Source organism: Lagopus leucura, unplaced genomic scaffold (assembly GCF_019238085.1).
Source record: "Lagopus leucura isolate 7727_CA_CO unplaced genomic scaffold, USGS_WTPT01 Super-Scaffold_100157, whole genome shotgun sequence".
NCBI lineage: Eukaryota > Metazoa > Chordata > Aves > Galliformes > Phasianidae > Lagopus > Lagopus leucura.
The window spans coordinates 16,387,804-16,405,610 of NW_024962334.1; the positions used below are offsets into that span (position 1 = coordinate 16,387,804).

A 17,807-nucleotide genomic window follows, 5' to 3' on the forward strand; every position below is an offset into this window, starting at 1 on the left:
ATCCAGCAAAGAATTCTGGTGCTACAAAACCTTGGTGTTCCAGCATCCTGTTATTCAAGTCCATGGTCCTGTATCTGATATCCAGAACCATGTTTCTAAAGTGTTGTGCATACAGAGAGGCTTAGGCAGCCTGGAAAACAGCCAGCACGTTGTGTTTTGAGCCCAACATAAGCTGACTGGCACTAACAGAGAAAAAACTCAGATTTGTCCCAAATACAAAGTACTGCCTTCCTCTAAAGCCAGGCCTTTACCTGAGGGCTACCTGTAAAGACAGGGCTCTTTACAGGGCTTTACAAACCCAGGGCTGTCTGAAAGATGCCTCCATCCACTCAGAATCTACACCCTGATTCTTTGTATGAAAATAGGTTCCTGTGATCTTTCCTTCAAAACTGATGTTTCATTAAAACATAGCTAGAGGAGAAGCTGGCTTCTCATCTCCCTCTGTATAACAACTCTGTGATTAGAGCAGTCAGAAAATCATGGGATTCGTTGCTCTTGCCCTGAAAGGCACACTCCTCTCCCCCAGGGAAAGACTCTGACCATCAGTCTGATGGTTATTTTAGAAAAAGCATTCTTGACCCTTCTACTGAAACAGTGCCCTTGAGGCCCCACAACAAATTCAGGATTCCTTAGATCATAATCTAATGTTTAGGTTATTCTCAGGGTTGGAACATAAGCTGAATTTTCCTGGGATTATTTCTGTCCACTCTATCTGAAATTGCTGTGGAACATACACACCACCCTCAATTAAAAAATACAGATAAAATAAAAATATATGTATATTAAAAAAGGGAAGCCCAAGGAGAAGGGGTCAGGTTGTGCCAATGAGGTGATTTGAGAGGAGGAACAAAACATCATAGAGCTGGGGACCAGAGGACTTGGGCATGAGCAGGCCCAAAAGGTAGCCTGGGATTCCCAGATGGAAAAGGATGAATTATGAGGACTAATGTACTGCTCTGAGGTTTAGCAACTGCCTCTGTTTAGCAGAAGTTTTCTGGATTGCACATCAATTCCATCTGAATTGCACATTTCACTCCATTCAGATTATCCTACAGTCTGAAATATAAATACTGACAGAGACATCTTGAGCTCAATAAAATACTTGTTTATTTATTTGAAAAGACAGAAAGAAAGAAAGAAAGAAAGAAAAAAAAAAACAACCCAACAACAACAACAAAAAAACAAACCAGCAGTTGTTGAGGACAGTTAACATTGAAAGCACTGAGTTCTTGCCTTTTCAGCTTAATCCTAGCCAGCACTCAGTTGGCAGATTCTTCCAGGTGTGTCATACCTGCAGTTGGGGATCATCTTGCAAGATTTAGAGCTTTACACTATCTGTGTATCACTAAACTGTCCTGTCTGTAGAAAAACTCAAAAGGAAGAATTGTGCTAAATCCTATTTTCACTTCACAATATTCCTGAGGTGAAAATACATTTTTGCAGAAGTAACATGCTTATTTTGACACTGTGACTAATGTCTTATTCTGCATGACTGAAACATTAGAGGAAGGCCATACCAAGTAGCTGTGACAAACACTAGACCAAAGACACATTACTTTAAAACTTCCTTTTTTTAGGGTATTTTGTTTTATTATTTGTAAATTCTTTAATTCCCAACAAAAAGATGTACCTCTGAACATCTCTGTGGTGTTTATATTGCCATCTAGATTAGGAAAAGCCCTTACACTGGACTTGTCCATAATGCAAGGAAAAGAGGTGATTTTCCCTTATTTCTTCTTGTTCCATAAGCCCATTTACTAAGATCTGGTGGCACACTTTGCAATTCCTAGTCAGGTATTCAGAATAGCAACATGTGTATAAGTTAAATATAATTTGTGAAATATATGCCATATTTGATAAAAAAATGCATGTAGTCAGAATCATATGATGATTTCATTTGCATAGATGTAAAACCTGAATTTATTATACACAACCTATATTTGTAAAAGTAGACAGTCACCTGGCTTCTCTGTACTGGTTTAATCTGGCAGTCCCTCACTAGAGGCAACAGAATTTTTAGAAGCAGCCAAGACAAACCAGACACCAAAGGAAAGGAGAAAATGTGCAGGAAAAATAGTGGCTAGCACAAATATTAATACAACTCCTTCAATCCTTTCCAAAATGAAAGTTTCAGATTGACAGAAGGTGGAGAGGGCAATTAGGCAACAGAGAAGTGAGTCTCACATCACTGACGCATCTGTCACAAGCTGAACTTTTCTGTGAAGCAAAAGTTTTAAGGGGAAATCTACAGGATGCAATTCACTTTTTCAGGTAATCACAAGATCTTCCGCAGCAGATATGTGGAGCGGAAAGTAGTTACCATCTTGAAGAGAAGCTGAATGGATTGAGGTACTGTGCAGCATCAGGGCCTAGAAACAAGCACCTCCAGTGAATGGCTGGAAGAAACTGAAGCCAGTCTGCAGAAGGACAGATGAATTTGTTATATTACTAGCATGATACACTTTGAATGAAGATATGTTTTTGGAGAGACACAGGTAGTGGGGTGACACAGGCATAAGTTCAGGAGATTGGTGTCTAATCGAAAGACTGCAGAAATGGCACTGAAAGGGGTGGCTGTGTTCAGAAAAAGTTATCTGAGTCTTTTCCACAGAGCCACCACTGAAATCAGACATCAGATAAAGATATGATACAGTTGATAATGGCCATTTGCATTTAAAATATGCATAGGACACTCCAGCCTGGTTGTATTTTTTTACTGACATCTTCAACTGCAACCAATTATAGTAATACTGGTTGGAGCACAGTTACTGAAACCAAGTCTTAACATGTCATTAGGCAGCTGGACAGTAATGGGCAGACCTTCCTAGTGAGCAGTCTTCTTGCTCTGTTTCAGAGGTAATAGCACATGAACACATTACAGAAGTCAGTCTGCTGTTCTTGTAGGTTAAGAGGGGAAAAAAACCTCAAATGTTTTCTTTAGTTTCTGATGTGCTTAGCTTAAAACAAATCATGAAGAAAGCAAAAAATCATGACAAATGCTAGGTAGCATGCAACAGTTTTCATTGTTATAGCTGCACACTATGAGCTGGAAACAAGTCATACTTTATAAGGTTTGTATTTCTTGGGATCAGTGCAAGCATCTGAGCATTATGAGCATTCTGTTGATTACCTGTGATGAATGGCAGAAGATGACCTTCTCTTTTAATCATGGGTCAACATAACTCTTACATATACACACATTTATGCGGTGTTTCTTCTTAATATTGACCATTTCAAGCTCCAGCTAACATCAGATAAGAAGAAAAAAAACACATGTTTATTTGGTTCCAGGATCTATGAGGAAGCTTTTAACCCCACCCTACTCCCTGCCCTACTCCACTCCCCAGCTCTACTTTCTGCTCATGTCTAAACATATTTACATGTCTGAAAGGAACTGAAAAGTATCTGTAATGTTTCCCAGGGGATCTGATAGCTCTTCTCACACAAAACTTATTTCCAAATCATTATGCCATAGTAACATTTCGGTAAGGGGCACCTCAGGAAAGGCTTCCGATGGTTTCAGTCTGCAGATTCAACAGTTTTGTCACCTCACCTGAAAGATAAACATTTGAACAGAGATAGTTTCATTAATATTGCCCTTCACTTGAATACGTGATAGATCTGCAGTACATATAAGATAGGTCCTTGGCTAAATATGCTTTTACCACCACTCGAAGTCCATAAAACTCAGGAACATCATGTGGATTTCTAATGCTCCTTCGCAGGCTTTAAATCCACCAAATCATGAGTGAATTATTGTGATTCATATGCCACTTTTATTTTTGGCAGGCAATGTTGATGGTATTGGAGAAAGATTATTTGAGCGAGATCTGCATCCACTTTCCTCAAATCAGGACCCTGAAAAAAACCTCAGAAAGGAGCTGTCAGCATAAATGCATACAAATATATGTAAACACATATTCTGTATGGGTTTTGACGATACAAATCCAGACATGAGGGATGAGCAGGACTTTCTATAGTTCCTGTAGAAGTCTGGGCAAGCAAACATCTGGGAATGGACACTGAGGAAGAGGAAATATCTACGTGTCAGTAATATGAAAGTTATATTGTACACCTGCTTTTTAGACATGCCATCTGCACTCAGTCATACCATAATATAGCTTTGATGACATGCCACAGCTAAAGGGCCGGCAGAATACTTCTTGCTTCATTGACATGAGTGACACAACTCTGCAAAACTCACTGCTTAATGATATAAATCATAACTCTCGTGGTATATGGTTGTCCCACATGTTTTTCAGTGCTTAAAGCCACACTAAGTATTTTGCTGCTGAAAGCACTGAAGGAGAATTACAGTGGAAACTGATGCATACCAGGTAAGCAAGAGCACCTTATCTATACTAATGCTGAACTTCTCATTATGTTGTGCTGGCCTACAACTACACCGTAACATCCAATGGATATTGTTTACAATAACCTAACAACAAGCAATTCTGTTCCCATTACTGCTCACAATCTCATAGTAAATGCTTCTTGTTTCCACAGTAAGCTGACTGCAACTGAAAGGTACCGCCATGCTTTGTCAAAAGTCAAATAAATCTTGTGTTTAGAAAAGGAAACATAATATATATTAAAAAAAAAAAAAAAAAAAGGAATTGGATTTGACTAGTATACAAAGTCAATGAAAAACATGGTTTATACTACATTCCTTTCTTTAAAAACATTTTCTACAGTGTGCTTCAGAATCTTTAAGAGGAAGCATGGTCTAAATACAGAACTCAGTTCCTGTGCTGGACCTACTCTTAAATCCAAGTGTGGCCTCGGGCAAATGCGTTAATTTTCCTGTTTCAGTTTCCCTGCCTTTAAAGTGGGGATAGAACAACGAACCCAAACAGCTTAGTTGCAATTTATACGAATGAGTAACTTGATTATTAGATTTCTGAGACATGAAACACGATTATTATTAGGATTCACTGACCAGCCAGACAGGGGTGTGATACAAATAAAGGAGACGGGTCTTGGACAACAGGAGCATGCTGGTTAGGCAGACTGAAGAGCTCAGCGAGGAGGCAGTGGAATGTTGTGCCTGCGAAAGTGTGAACATTTCCCTTGCACTGACTTTCTATTTATTGCCCCATGGTACCTAGAGACCATGAAAAGCCAACTCTTCTCTGAGAAGCAAATAGGTCCAAAGCACTGCAGCAGACCAGCTGTAGGCAAATAAATTTTTATCTATGTAAGAGAGCTAAATGTTATTTTCCAGTGGAAATGTCAGAATTGATTAAAGCTTGAGCATTTCTATTTAAAATGAGAGCAGTGCTTGATACATTTTAAAGGGAGAAAAAGTGAGAGGCCTGACAGCATGGAGATAATGGGAAGGATTCATCTGTGGGCTTGCTGCAGTAATGTGGTACACAGCACGCCAGGGCCAAATTCACCTCTCCATACATAGCATAAATGGGAGTGCCTTTTAATAACTATGAGAAAATAGTCTCCCTGCTAGCAAAGTCACTATTATTAATTGTTATTATTAACCTTTGGGCTTGTGTATCCTCCACAGATTAATGATTATTCAATAACTGTGCTACAAGGTTGCACTTTCTAACACCAATTAATAGAAGTGCACAGCTAAGAAAAGCATTGAGGTATCGACTCCACAGTCTCTGTCTTGATGCAAAGTTGCCTACAGGAATTGTATCTGCCAATTCCCAGAGCAGGAAGAGGAAATATGCCTCAAAGTCAAAATAAAAGAAAAAAGAAAAAAAAAAAAGAAAAAAAAAAAAGAAAAAAAAAAAAAAAGATGGAGCTGACATCCACGGTCCCCTCTCTTCTCAATAGGGAATAAGCAGCAGCCTCAGCTTTCAGGGAAAGCTGCACTCATTGCCAGCGTTCACTTTCCAGGAACTCCACATCCAAATTGTGCAGTGGCAAAGATGGGAAAGAAGGGCTTAAAAAAAAAAAAAAAAACAAAAGAAAAAAGTCCCTCTCCACGGAGAAGTTCCACGAATAAAGACAATTCTCAAACAGCGCTGTTGAGGAGCACATGGTGCCAGGTGACACAGCAGCCGAGACCGGGGTGTGGGGCTGATGCGCAGCTCCCGACAACGCGCGGCGCGGCGGAACCCGACGGGGTGGCCACCCCGGGGGCTGCGTGCCCTTATGCCGCAAGGCCCCGTCCCGGGAGGTCGCCACCGCGGTTCGGAGGTCGCTGCCCGGGAGGGGTTGCGAGGGGCAGCGGCGGGGAGCGGGCATGGAAATAAATAAAGGAGCGAGGGAAGGATGAAGGCAAAGGAGGAAAGCGGGGAAGGGGCAGGGAGTGCAGAGACAGAGGGGAGGGCTGCGTGAGAGCGCGCGTGTGTGTGTCCCACCTGACTCCCCGTTTGGCGGGGGGGCACACACACACATACACAGACACACACACACACACGTACACACACACATGCACACACACATGCACACATACATGCACAAACACATACACACACACGCGCGCGCGCGCAGCCGCCGCGCTCCAGCTGCCGCCGCTTGGTCCCCGCACCCCTTCTCATCGCTGCCCCCCGCCGCGGCACACAGTAGAGAGGCGTAAAGCGCGGAGCCCCGCGGTCGCGCTGTGCCCGCCGCCCCTCCGCCCCCCCGGGACAGCGCGCCCGTCCCCGCCCGGAGGGGCCGTGCGAGGCGGCGGCGGGGGTGGGGGGGCCGCGGGCACACGCGCAGCGATCCACGCACACGCACGAGCAGGACTGCCCCGCGCTGGTACCTGGTGCTGCCCTGGTGCGTTCCGGCCGGGCTCCTCCTGCCGAGGCAGCGCGGGAGCGGCCGTGCGTGTGCGTCTGTGCGCGTGTGTCTGTGTGCGCGTCTGTGCGCGTCTGTGTGTGTGTGTGTGTGTGTGTGTGTGTGTGTGTGTGTGTGTGCGAGAGCGAGCGAGAGCGAGAGAGGCTCTCCCCCCCTCCCCCTCCTCCTCCTCGTTCTCCTTCCTTTAAACGCCCACTCCTGATGGGTGAAAAGACAACTTGAACTTCAGTGCAATTAACTTCGCCGGCGCCTCGGAAGCCGGAGGTGTCGCCGGCCTCGCCCGCCGCGCTCCCATGAGTGAGTCGCTCCCGCTCCTTCGGCGTCGCTCTTCGGGGACGGGGGGACGGGGGCAGCCGCAGCGGGTCCTGAAGGGGCGGGGGCCGGGCGGGGGGCGCGGGCCGGGGGGGCTTCGTGCGGCGGCGCAGCCTCCCGCAGCGGGACGCACACCTGCCACCGCGCCGCTCCCCGCCACCGGCCCCGCTCCGCGCGCCGGCCCGTCGCCTCCGTCACGGGAGGGGGGAGCGGGGATGGGGCAGATGGAAGAAAAGGAAAAACCCGAAAAGTTTGGCAAAGTTTTTCCGCGGCCCCGCGCGCTTCTCTGCCGCTGGAAGCGGGGCCGGCGGCAGCCTCGACGGCTCGCGGTCCGGGGATGGGTTGAGGACTTCCGCGGGGCGCGGAGGGTGCGCGGGCGGCTGCGGGGAGCCGAGCCCCGAGTAGAGTGGCGGAGGGACCGTCCGGAAAGCGTCCCCCCTCGCCTACCCGTGGCACGACCCGGCGCTGCTGCTGCCGCGGGGAACGGTGCCAACAGTTCGTAGCTACGCTCCGGGATTTTATTTTCATTTTTATTTATTTATTTTTTTTTTCCGTTTCCGAACCCGGCAGCCGAGGTTTGGCTCACATCGGCGCGCTTTGGTCGCTGTCTGCGCTCGCTGCCCGGGAAGCGCTCCCGACAGGCACCTGCCCGGCTCGGAGTTCCCCTGTGCCGGGTTGCGGGCTTCTCACTCCTGGAGAAACTTCGCTAAAATGCAAGTTTGCTGAAATACTTTGCACCAGCTCCTAAGCCGAAACGAGTTGCAAATGACGAAAGCTTTCTACTGGCTTTAGTCAGTCCAACTGAGCACGGTGCTTCTGTGCACAGAATTCCCAAATTCAGGATGCAGATGCTGAAGGCATGTGGTCAGGCAGCGCCTTGCCCTGTCCCCCTGCTCCCTGCCACCTGGGCAGCAGCAGCCCTTTACTTCTACTTCCAATTATTTCAGCACAGTGCATTCGTATATTTGTCTGCTGTAGTCTGCTGGCAAACATTAGCATTCAAGCTTACATTTTTGACAAATGTGCAGACAGGAATAGCATGAATAGGCATCTTAAATATTAACAACCTAAGCATCTGTTGTAAAACAAGTTTAATATATTTACTCTGTTTTTCTCACATTGTTAGGAAAGGTTACAATAAGTGTAAAATTTCAGCGGTAGTTAGCACAAGGAGTGCTTGGATCTTTCACTATCTCCTCAAGCATTCAACACAATCACCAGATAGAAATGTGGCAAATCAGGCACACTATTCAAAGCCAACTTAAAACAGTAACTGTAGAGTGTAAGGATGTGAATATAGGATGTTCTTTGTTGCTTGCACCTTCCTCTTAGTCTGCAGCACTATCTGTAGAATTGTAGAGTGCTCTCGTATTCCTATATGCTCTGTAATACATTTGTACATCCACTCATTTTCTAATTCATTCTCTATTTGAGATTGTTATTGGCATTGCTTCACTTTCCAAGTCAAAGCAATGGTTTGCGCAGCAATAACACAGAGCAGGTAGCAAAATGAGCAAGCAGAAATGTAATGTGTTAACGCATAGGCATGCATCTGAACAAACAGCACGCACACATCATGAGGCAGTGGAAGAAAAATTAAGATCATGGGCTGGTGTGTTGTGCGTGCCCACTCTTGAATACAAACAGCTAGTGGAAAAGCTACAACCTACTCCCAGGAATTCCTTCGTCCCTGGAATAACATTGTTCAGAGTAGAACAAGGGCACAGAATAGCGAAGTCTCCAAGCAGAGTGTAGAGTTATTTCAGGAATCAGTGCATTCCTTCCCTTTTTCCCACAAGTTCAAATATGTAATAAATAAGTCCTTTGTATGCAAAAGAGTTTACTGGAACAAAAAATATTTAAATGGAATGCTTTTTGTGTGTACACTTTGTAAAATGAGCTGTTTCCTTTTTATATTCTTTGTTGCTAACACTTTAAATAGGAAAGTGGCTGTCTCGGTTTCTCCTCTCCTGTTATTTCAGCAGCACGCACCAACCCTAACCTGCTGCACGCTCCCAGAAAGCACTGCAAAGCCAAGCCAACCCGTAACTCACAAATGGGACGCGTTGCTCTGCCAGATAGAGGCTGTGCCACACGAGCCCAGAGCTGTGTGTGAGCAGAGCATCTCTCATTGCGCAGCGTAGGCCCTGCGGGGCAGCTGATGAGCATTTGCCCTCTGTGGCTGCGCTTCACAGCCAAGAGCGGCCCTGCCACTGCCCGGTAGCACCACAGCCTCCGTCCTGTGGGACCACTGGCACGTCCGTCCCAGCCCTCAACCTGAAAACCTCGTAACAGTGGGAAAGTCCTGAGCGAGCACTGACTCATCTTACATTTCAGGTTTGGGGGATAAAGGGGTTCAGATGCGTGCGGTTGCAGTTGAGGAGATGCCGTTTGAAGTCTGGTGTTCTTTGGAAGTGATGGCACCTTTTTATTGTCATCTATTTTTTAGTCATTTTTAAATCATTGTCAGAAAAATTCAAAGTCCTTTGTAAGGTTTCAAGTTGTACTTTGGAGGAAAAAAAATCAAGGAGATTATTTTATTAATAAAATAGATTATGTTATATAGAAAAAATATATTAGAGATATATATTAAAAGTAGATTTCTGAATTAAAAATGGAAGGAGTGTGACTTCTAAAATGTTAGCCGCATTTCTAGGAACTAAGCTATTTTAGCATAGACACTACTGAAGCATTTTATTGCCTTCTCGTACATAACTGCCATTGCTCTCTCTAGATATATTTAATATATATCCAATGAAGCCACAAACTTTCCTTTCACAACAGTTTAAACACATCTGGAACATTTTACTTTCTTATAATTTATGTTAATAGATGTAGAGTGTATATACAATCTTCTCAGAAATCATTGCTTTTTCCAAAGGGGAATTTTTTTACTTTCAGTCGGGGAATATATTTGTAAGAACAAAATAACTCAAAGTATGGGCAATTCTATATATCATTTTATTTTCTGTTATATTAGCTTGATTATATAAAGCTTTCATTTAGAGCAATGGGATGATGAAATTACACAGGAGTGATTGGCTTTTGTTTTTTCAAATGGTTCAAGTTGAGGGCTGCAAAAATGAATGTTTTTGGTTAAGTTTGTTGGGTATGTAATATTTTTCATAGAATTTTGACAAATTAATTTAATAGAAAAGCCACAAGCCTCTTAGCACGAAATGCTATATTTCCAGGTAAAATGGGAGTTCTGCTTTTGCCATTATAGGCATCAGGCTTCAGTAATCTGCTCCTCTTGTGGAATGAACACTTTCTACTTAAAGCTATCATGCACCTACTGTTTATTTACGCTGCATTAAACTGACAGCACAGCAATCAGAGGAAAAATACGACTTACTTTCCTGAAGTAAACACCGGTTTATAGGTTAGTGCATGTATTTATATTCCTGTCGCCACTAAATAATGGCTGTCTCCGTTTTAATATCTACCTGTGGTGCTATCCATGGCAGCTGGCTCTTCCTTGTCTGAAACGGAGGAAAAAGAAAAGGAGGACAGGGGAAGAAAAGAAAGTTTTCTAATCATTCCTTGGAGACTATGTAGAAAAATGATTCAGTATTCCTTTCTGTGGCATTCAGAAGCCAGTTTTAAAGACACAGTATTCGGTTTTGCTGGGTGTATTTGAATTGCATCTCAAACAGTGAAAACAGAATTCCTTAACAGTATTTGTCTATCCAAGTCACTGAAATTGTATATTCAGGCAACAGCAGATTAAGGGCAGAAGCATTTTATTAATAACTGAAAGCACATATGTGTGTGTGATGAAAAATGTTCTGCAAATCTGTCACTATGCAATCAAGTGCATTTTTTAAACTTTGGTTGTCACAAAGTTGCTACTGATACTAAAAAAAAAAAAAAAAAAAAAAAAAAAAGTATATCAGTTTGATGGATAAAAAGTAACTTATAGTTCTTATTACTTATTATATTGAAATACTGCGATTTTATAAAGTCCATGTCAGTAAACACCATTGGTATTGCTTCTCATCTTGATCTAGAGACCTAAGTATCTTTAGCTGAAGTTAACTGCAGGGAGAGTAACTCTCAGTTTACAGAAGGCATCCCTAAATTTTCCATCAGAATGTTCCATTATTAGTCTCTACCCAAGATGTCCATTTTTTTTCTTTTTCAAAGAGTCTGAAAATTATTATATTAAACACTAAGTTATTTTGTATGTCACGTCTCTTATGAGTGGTACTGCTATCACAAGCTCAACAGCACCTGACCACAATTTGTAGTTCATACTTCAAAAAGGATGTGCTGTAATGATCCCCGCTGAAATGTAGGTGTTTTCTAATGCTTGCCATCCTGTGGCATCTCAGCTTACCACAGTTATCACCAACACTTTGTTACTTAATTGATATCTATTTGCTGTTTTACAAACGTTGACTTTCTAATGGCTCCTGTACTGCATGCTCTCGATAAGTATAAATTTTGAGATTCATTTCACAGGGAATTGCCAGTCCTGACATTGCTCATTGCTCTGATCTGGTTCTTGTGCTTTATACCAGCTGTAATCTGCGTAATATAGTAGGAGTAGCATAGCAGTAGTGGAGTACGGCTGTAGAGCAGTTACATACCTCAGGCACTGTCTGAGTTGTAAATACACTCTCTTAAACTTGCTGGGCCTGACTTTCCTCTCAAGCATACTAGAGGATCTTTGCAGAGGTCTGTAGACCTCTGTTTTGACAGTTCTGATATGGGATCAGTGCTGGGATGATATGGGATCTGGGTGCTCAGATGGGCTGAGGGACTTAGTGACATACTATGTAGCATTCACGCCAATGTCCCCTTTTTGCTCTTTAGTAGGAATACCAAAATAACCACAGCTTCTTCTGAGACAGGTTTTCCAGTGAGATTGTAGGCATGAGAGTATGACAAGGTTGGCATGGGCCATATGAAGGTGTCTCACAGGAGTGTGGGCATGCAGCTGGCCTTGAGCTGTGTTAAAGCACTATTGGAAATGCTTCTCCCCAGCTGTAGGTTTGCAAGTGTTTAGCCCCTGCTCTTTCCTGCTTTTCTGTTATGAACTGCAAGCTGATAAACAGATGAATTTGCTCATCTGCAGGTAGACCTCAGTCACCTGAACTGCACCTGGGAGCGAAGCTTCATGATGGGCCCCATCTATCAGCCGTGTTGGCCTTGCATAACTCCCAGCCACTATCTGCTCTATCTCTTTCCCTTGGCACATTATGACATGATATGACCTGAGGAGATGAGGGAGGTGCTTTAAACCTAGAATGCACCTCATCTTCCCAGGATCCTGCTCTGACAGGATTTATTTGGCCAGCAGCAATCATTTGTGTGTCATTCCACTTGCTGCTCCATGTAAGAAGTGGTGGTGCACTGGGATCTTGTATACCCAGAGGACTGTCCCCTGACCTTTTCTGGTGCCTGGGGTCCTGGTTTCAGTTCTGGCACTGACAAGATATATGGTTTCAGGTAAAGCACAAACTGCAGCATGTTTAAAATCCTCAATGTCACGAGCCCATGGAGTGCCAAAGCACTCAACTTCACGCAGAATAAGGGAAAGCTGCAGTATGATCTCGCTCAGAGGCCTTAATATGCCTTTGGTTTATTTACCTGTCTGTAAGATTAACAATACACCTTTCATTGAGCACTAAAGGATTAATTAATTCTTTATATTTGTAAATCAGTCCCAGAATGGAAAACATGGTAAATGTGCAAAGAATTGCTGCTCCGAACTCCAACCCACATGCAAAGGTACAACAGAGATATTTCCTTTTCAGTAACTGCACTTAGAATACATCTGTTTGTAACAGCCAAGTAACTAAAAAAATTTGCAAAGAGCAGAATAAAAATTCTAAATATCATACATACCCCATATTCTCAATTTTAATGCAGCAAATAAAAGACAGAAAAGGAGAGAAGAGAGAGTGAGAGTGTGTGTGCACACAAACTCACAGAGAAGCCAAAGGCAGATAAAAGAACTGAGGAGAAATTTTAGAGTGAGTATTAAAATGTTTATAATCAAAGATTAAATTAACATTTTTGTAGAGATCTGTATTAGAAAGACTTTAAATCATTAATGCTTTTCATCATAGGTGGGCTTCCTTGATAAATGTAAAGTTTCAAGAATAATTAGAGGCACCTTAAAAGTTTTAAAATGACAGTCTTAACTCCTAAGAAGTCAATGTAATATAATAATACTGTATGCTTTTTAGTGTTATTTCTGCACTAGACATTTAATTACAGTCTTTGTGAGACATGTTATCTGTATAGTAACCAGTGCATAAAAAGAATGATATATATACTTCTACATACAAGCTCTTGCTTGCCAGCTTTCTTTTTAAGATTATAGATTAAGATCTCCAATCTAGAATGTTCATGTCTTCAATCAGAACAATTTTAGACAACTTTCAAGAGGAATGGGACATCCATTGTAATAATATTTCTTCTCTAGTTAGCTTTATTTTTACAGTAATACACAAACTGTTGTTTAGCAAGGGTGTTTTTTTTTTTTTTTTCTGTGCAAGAGCCCAAAGTCATCATTTCACTTGTTCAAAGGATAGACTATAGAACAACAAATGAAAAAGCATGTTTAACTTGCTTATTGAGACGTAAGATTAAAAAAATGTAAGAGTAGTTTGGTAGGTTTTTCATATATACAATTTAGTGTTTGGAGGAAGTTTTGAGCTTGCTTTTCCTATGTCAGTTGTTGAATATTATCTGTAATACATTGTGGGTAAGGTAAATTTAAGAGGGTTCTTACTTTGTCCACACATAGCTGTGGAATAGTGAATGTGTTTGCTAGGAAGATCAGTTACATGAGAGTTTGCCACGTGATATATTTTCAGATTCTGGTAATTGTACAGCATGTGGAAGATGTTCCTCCACACACTGAGCTGCCCATAATTCCCCTGTTCTACAATGAAGTTGCTTGCAGGACGAGGCAGAATGGGATCTGCATCTAACCATTTCAGAGCAGAGCTTCCCCTAATTTCAGTACCCATAAGAAAAACTCATCATAATAAATAAATAAATAAATAAATAAACAATAAACCAAAATCAATCTTTGTCCCATTGACTGCATAGTATTGATTTCCTTTTTCACTTGACTTGCTGAATGCTGTAATCCTTTTGGCCATTTCATTATCTTTTTAGTTAAAGAATAGAATCATTTTATAATTATATTTTTGTATTTGAAACTTGTGATTTCACAACTTTATTTGGATTGCATGTCCTATGAGAAACTAACTTCTACATTACCAGTTAAAATGACTATTAGGATACCCATAGGTGCAGTTATTATTTTCTAAGGATTCCAGAAGAATTTCCTAGATACTATGCAGGAAAATTGAACTACTGGAACTTTTCTATTTGTGTGGCATGAAGAAAAATATGCCTTAAGATGCATTATACTGTCTGATAAATTGCATTTCCAAGCAGTATTTCATATAGGTTCTGTCTCTTTAAAAATGCAGTCTCCTCTATTTGCCCTATTAATTGTTGATATGTTGCCATCCACGAGACAAAAATTAGAGCTGTAATTAAATAATCATGTGATGCTCCTTAGTGCCAGTGAGAGCAAACTCATTTTTCCAGGCCCTGATGGTCACTGATTATTGTATTACTACTGGCTTGCTTTATTTTTTTTTAATGGCTCTGTATTGCTGGGTTACCTAACCACTGCCCTTCTTTGCAAAATTAAAGGAATTGAAGTCACTCAATTGGCCAGTGTTCTACGGGGGCAAAAAGTAGACTTACCTCCTCTGCGTTATGGTCACTCCATTGGTTCTACTGGGAGCGCTACATCAGTGGTGTGGTTGTGTGCCATTTAATTTACACTGGTGTTTTGGCTGGGATGGATGCATATAGGGAATGCCAGGAGAATTACAAAAGAAGCAGGGTATTAAAATTCAGAAATGATTAAAATTGAAATAAAAGGATGCTGCTTCTTTGCCAGTACTCTGGCAGTCATAATGACACATAGAGATTAGTTTCCACCTTCATCTTTTCCTTCTTTCTCATTTCCTCTTGTTTATTGTTGACACATTTTCCTTATGTCTCTGCTTCTCAGTGTTTTTTTTTCACTGTTACATATTCCTACTTTTTCTCTTTCCTTAAGCATGGAGAAGCTTACTTAACCTTATTATAACAATAACAGAATAGGTTATTAATATTTAATATGCACATGATTAAAATTTCTCTCTTAAACATAGGTCAGCTCTATTATTAACTGACATGTTATTTTTCATTAAAAAAATTTTTATTCTGCCCTTACGGTTTCTCAAACACCCTTTACTTTGGTGGTGATTTAACACATAATGTTTAGAAAACTGTGTTAGGCTAGTGAAAAAAAAGAACTTACCAGTCATGGATAATCAATTATGCATGAATTCAGATATAACAGATGGAAAGTGGTGAGTTAAAGTTTCTCTTTAGCTTCATGATTTTTTTGTTTTGTTTTTGTGACACCTGTCTCTTATGTATAGATAAACATCTAACATAGCATACTGCTTTTCTTGCATCTTTTTGTTTCTGTTTTTTGTTTCTGGGGTTTGCATTTCTTTTTTATTGTTGTTGCTTCTTTTTGTTTCTGCCAACGTGGCATAAACTCATTTTTCCTTGTTTCTAACTTAATATTTTTAATTTGTTTGTCTCCTAGCATTTCTGTACCACCTTTCTTTTGTAGGGGTAAATTATCCTGTGATGAAGTTGGCGTTTAAACTTCTCATAATCTACACAGTGTCATTTAACCTTAAAATTGTGTCATCAAGATATGTCAAATTGTATGAGTTCACTTTTGCCTTCAGCTGCCCATGGCCTATAGTGTTATGACATGAAAGCAACAGGGTAGACTATGGCTGTGCATATGTATTCATATATGCATATGCACACATTCTTGTGATTGTGATACTTATATAGGCGTTCCCTCTGAAGGCATTAATTAAATTTCTTTCAATCCTTTGACAATGAAACAGATTGCTTTACTGCTTTTTATTAAAAACTTCAATACAGACTGGGCATGGTATTTGTTTTGGTCGTGGAAAGATTTTCACAGAACTAAATCAAGCAAAAGACAGTAACCCTGTGCTACTTGCCCACAGCAACAACCAATTGGTTAAATATTTATTTTTTTATCTCTTCTTTTTTCCTTTTAACATAGGTACTTCTAAAAGAGCTCAATGCACACACAGATGTGAGCTGATAGTTGCTTTTTTTTTTTTTTTTTATGTAGTTGATTCTTGTTGGCATTGTGGTGAATTCTTTTATTTGAAGGTGTTCCGTGTTTCAGAAATATTTGAGTAAGTTGATTTGAACGTTACTTTTCTGTGACTGTAAAAATTTGGAGCATTTTTTCATGTGTGTCCAACCACATTTGAAGCTGCACATTTTTAGATATCGTGCAGAGATGTTTTCTGCCGGTATAACAATGAAAGAAAACTGAGTCGCGAGAATGCACCCCGTATTTTTCATGAACAGAATATAGGAAAGCTTCCCATGAGCATGTTACCTACATTTCTGAAGGAAAAATGATAGCGTGTGAATGAGATTGTAATACAACTCGCAGGAAAAAAATGACACAGAAAATATCCTTAGAAAATGAACACGGACACTGTCAAAATAATTGACTTCATTGAAGCTGGAGCTCTGCTAAGAATCCTCATGTCCATGCTTCAGTTTTCCCACTCATTTCTTACTTGGATATTCTTACATCAATATAAAATGCAAACACTGCCATTTAGAGATATTTTTTTTTTTACACTAAGACATTTCTTTCAAATACTTGCATGAGCATAAATAAACCATCATGAATACTATCCTCATTTTCCCCTAAAAATGCCACATTCCTTTGGGTTCTGAAATGCTCTTGCCCATTGTGGCCAATTTCCATTGTAGACTCCACGCAGGAAATTTAGAAATATAGTTGGTTTATAAAACAAATACATTAAATATTGGAGCATGTTTTTATTATCGTTTCTCTCTCCTCTCTTTTTTTTTCTTTTTTTTTTTTTTTAAATCATTTAAAATCAGTGCAAGTATTTTGAATAAGGTACTTGAAGTAACATTTTAAAGTGACTTGTTTTTGCCTTATGTTGTTTGCATTTAAACTAAGCATACTCTGACACATGTATAGGTGACCTTTATCTTAGTGACACTGCATATGCTAAACATTTTTTATTTTAGCGCCTGGATATTAACAGATACCTTGTTCCTTAAAAGAACTGTGAACATAGCAGCTAATTGTTCCTGAAAAGAACTGTGAAAAACTCATTCATTTTGTCTTCCTTATTGCGGAATCTTCTGAGTTTGAAATTGGAGCAAGTCCTAGAAGAAAAAGTGAATTCGGCCAAAACCACCAACTTTCAATTTGTTTTACACCAAAACCACACATTTTGCATGTATTTTATGTACAGTGAATATTGACTCCTGTCAAGTTTGGCCATAATTAGATGCAGTTTTACTTAAGAGGTTTTGAACCTTAAAAAAAGTCTAGAAGAACCTGGGCAGAGTTCTGAGTTAACAATGAAACTGGAAATAGGACATTTCATGTGGTTTTGGGTTTCATAATGAAAGTTTGACATAGTTCAAATCATCAATCAGTTCTAACCATTTCCTTAGATTTAAACTCTTCCATATTTTTTTTTTCTTTTCAGTTTTTATTCATGCTATCAGGTCAAAGAAAAAGATAGTTGTTTGTCCTGTTGATGAGATATTCTAATGTAACAGATCAATGCTGTTGGAGCACACAGTGCAAGCACCGG

General features: G+C 40.8%; 1 protein-coding gene and 1 long non-coding RNA gene across 4 annotated transcripts in view; one reads left to right on the forward strand and one right to left on the reverse strand.

The window, feature by feature from the left end:
• Positions 1-1,131: 1,131 nt before the first annotated feature.
• LOC122189510 lies at positions 1,132-6,826 on the reverse strand. 3 transcript variants are annotated; one of them, XR_006181842.1, is made up of 5 exons: positions 6,719-6,826; positions 3,666-3,858; positions 3,497-3,553; positions 3,131-3,244; positions 1,132-2,417 (listed from the first exon to the last, which is right to left on the reverse strand). It is a non-coding gene; the product is annotated as an uncharacterized LOC122189510 (long non-coding RNA). The 3 variants fall into 3 exon arrangements; XR_006181843.1 differs by lacking the exon at positions 3,666-3,858; XR_006181841.1 differs by lacking the exon at positions 6,719-6,826 and having other exon boundaries at positions 3,666-4,580.
• A 177-nt stretch (positions 6,827-7,003) lies between these two features.
• The window catches only part of SATB1 (SATB homeobox 1), an 89,761-nt gene continuing 78,957 nt past the window's right edge, over positions 7,004-17,807 (forward strand). Inside the window, exon 1 of the mRNA XM_042888944.1 lies at positions 7,004-7,050. The gene's annotated coding sequence lies outside the window, so the exon portion shown is untranslated. The remainder of the gene's footprint in view (positions 7,051-17,807) is intronic.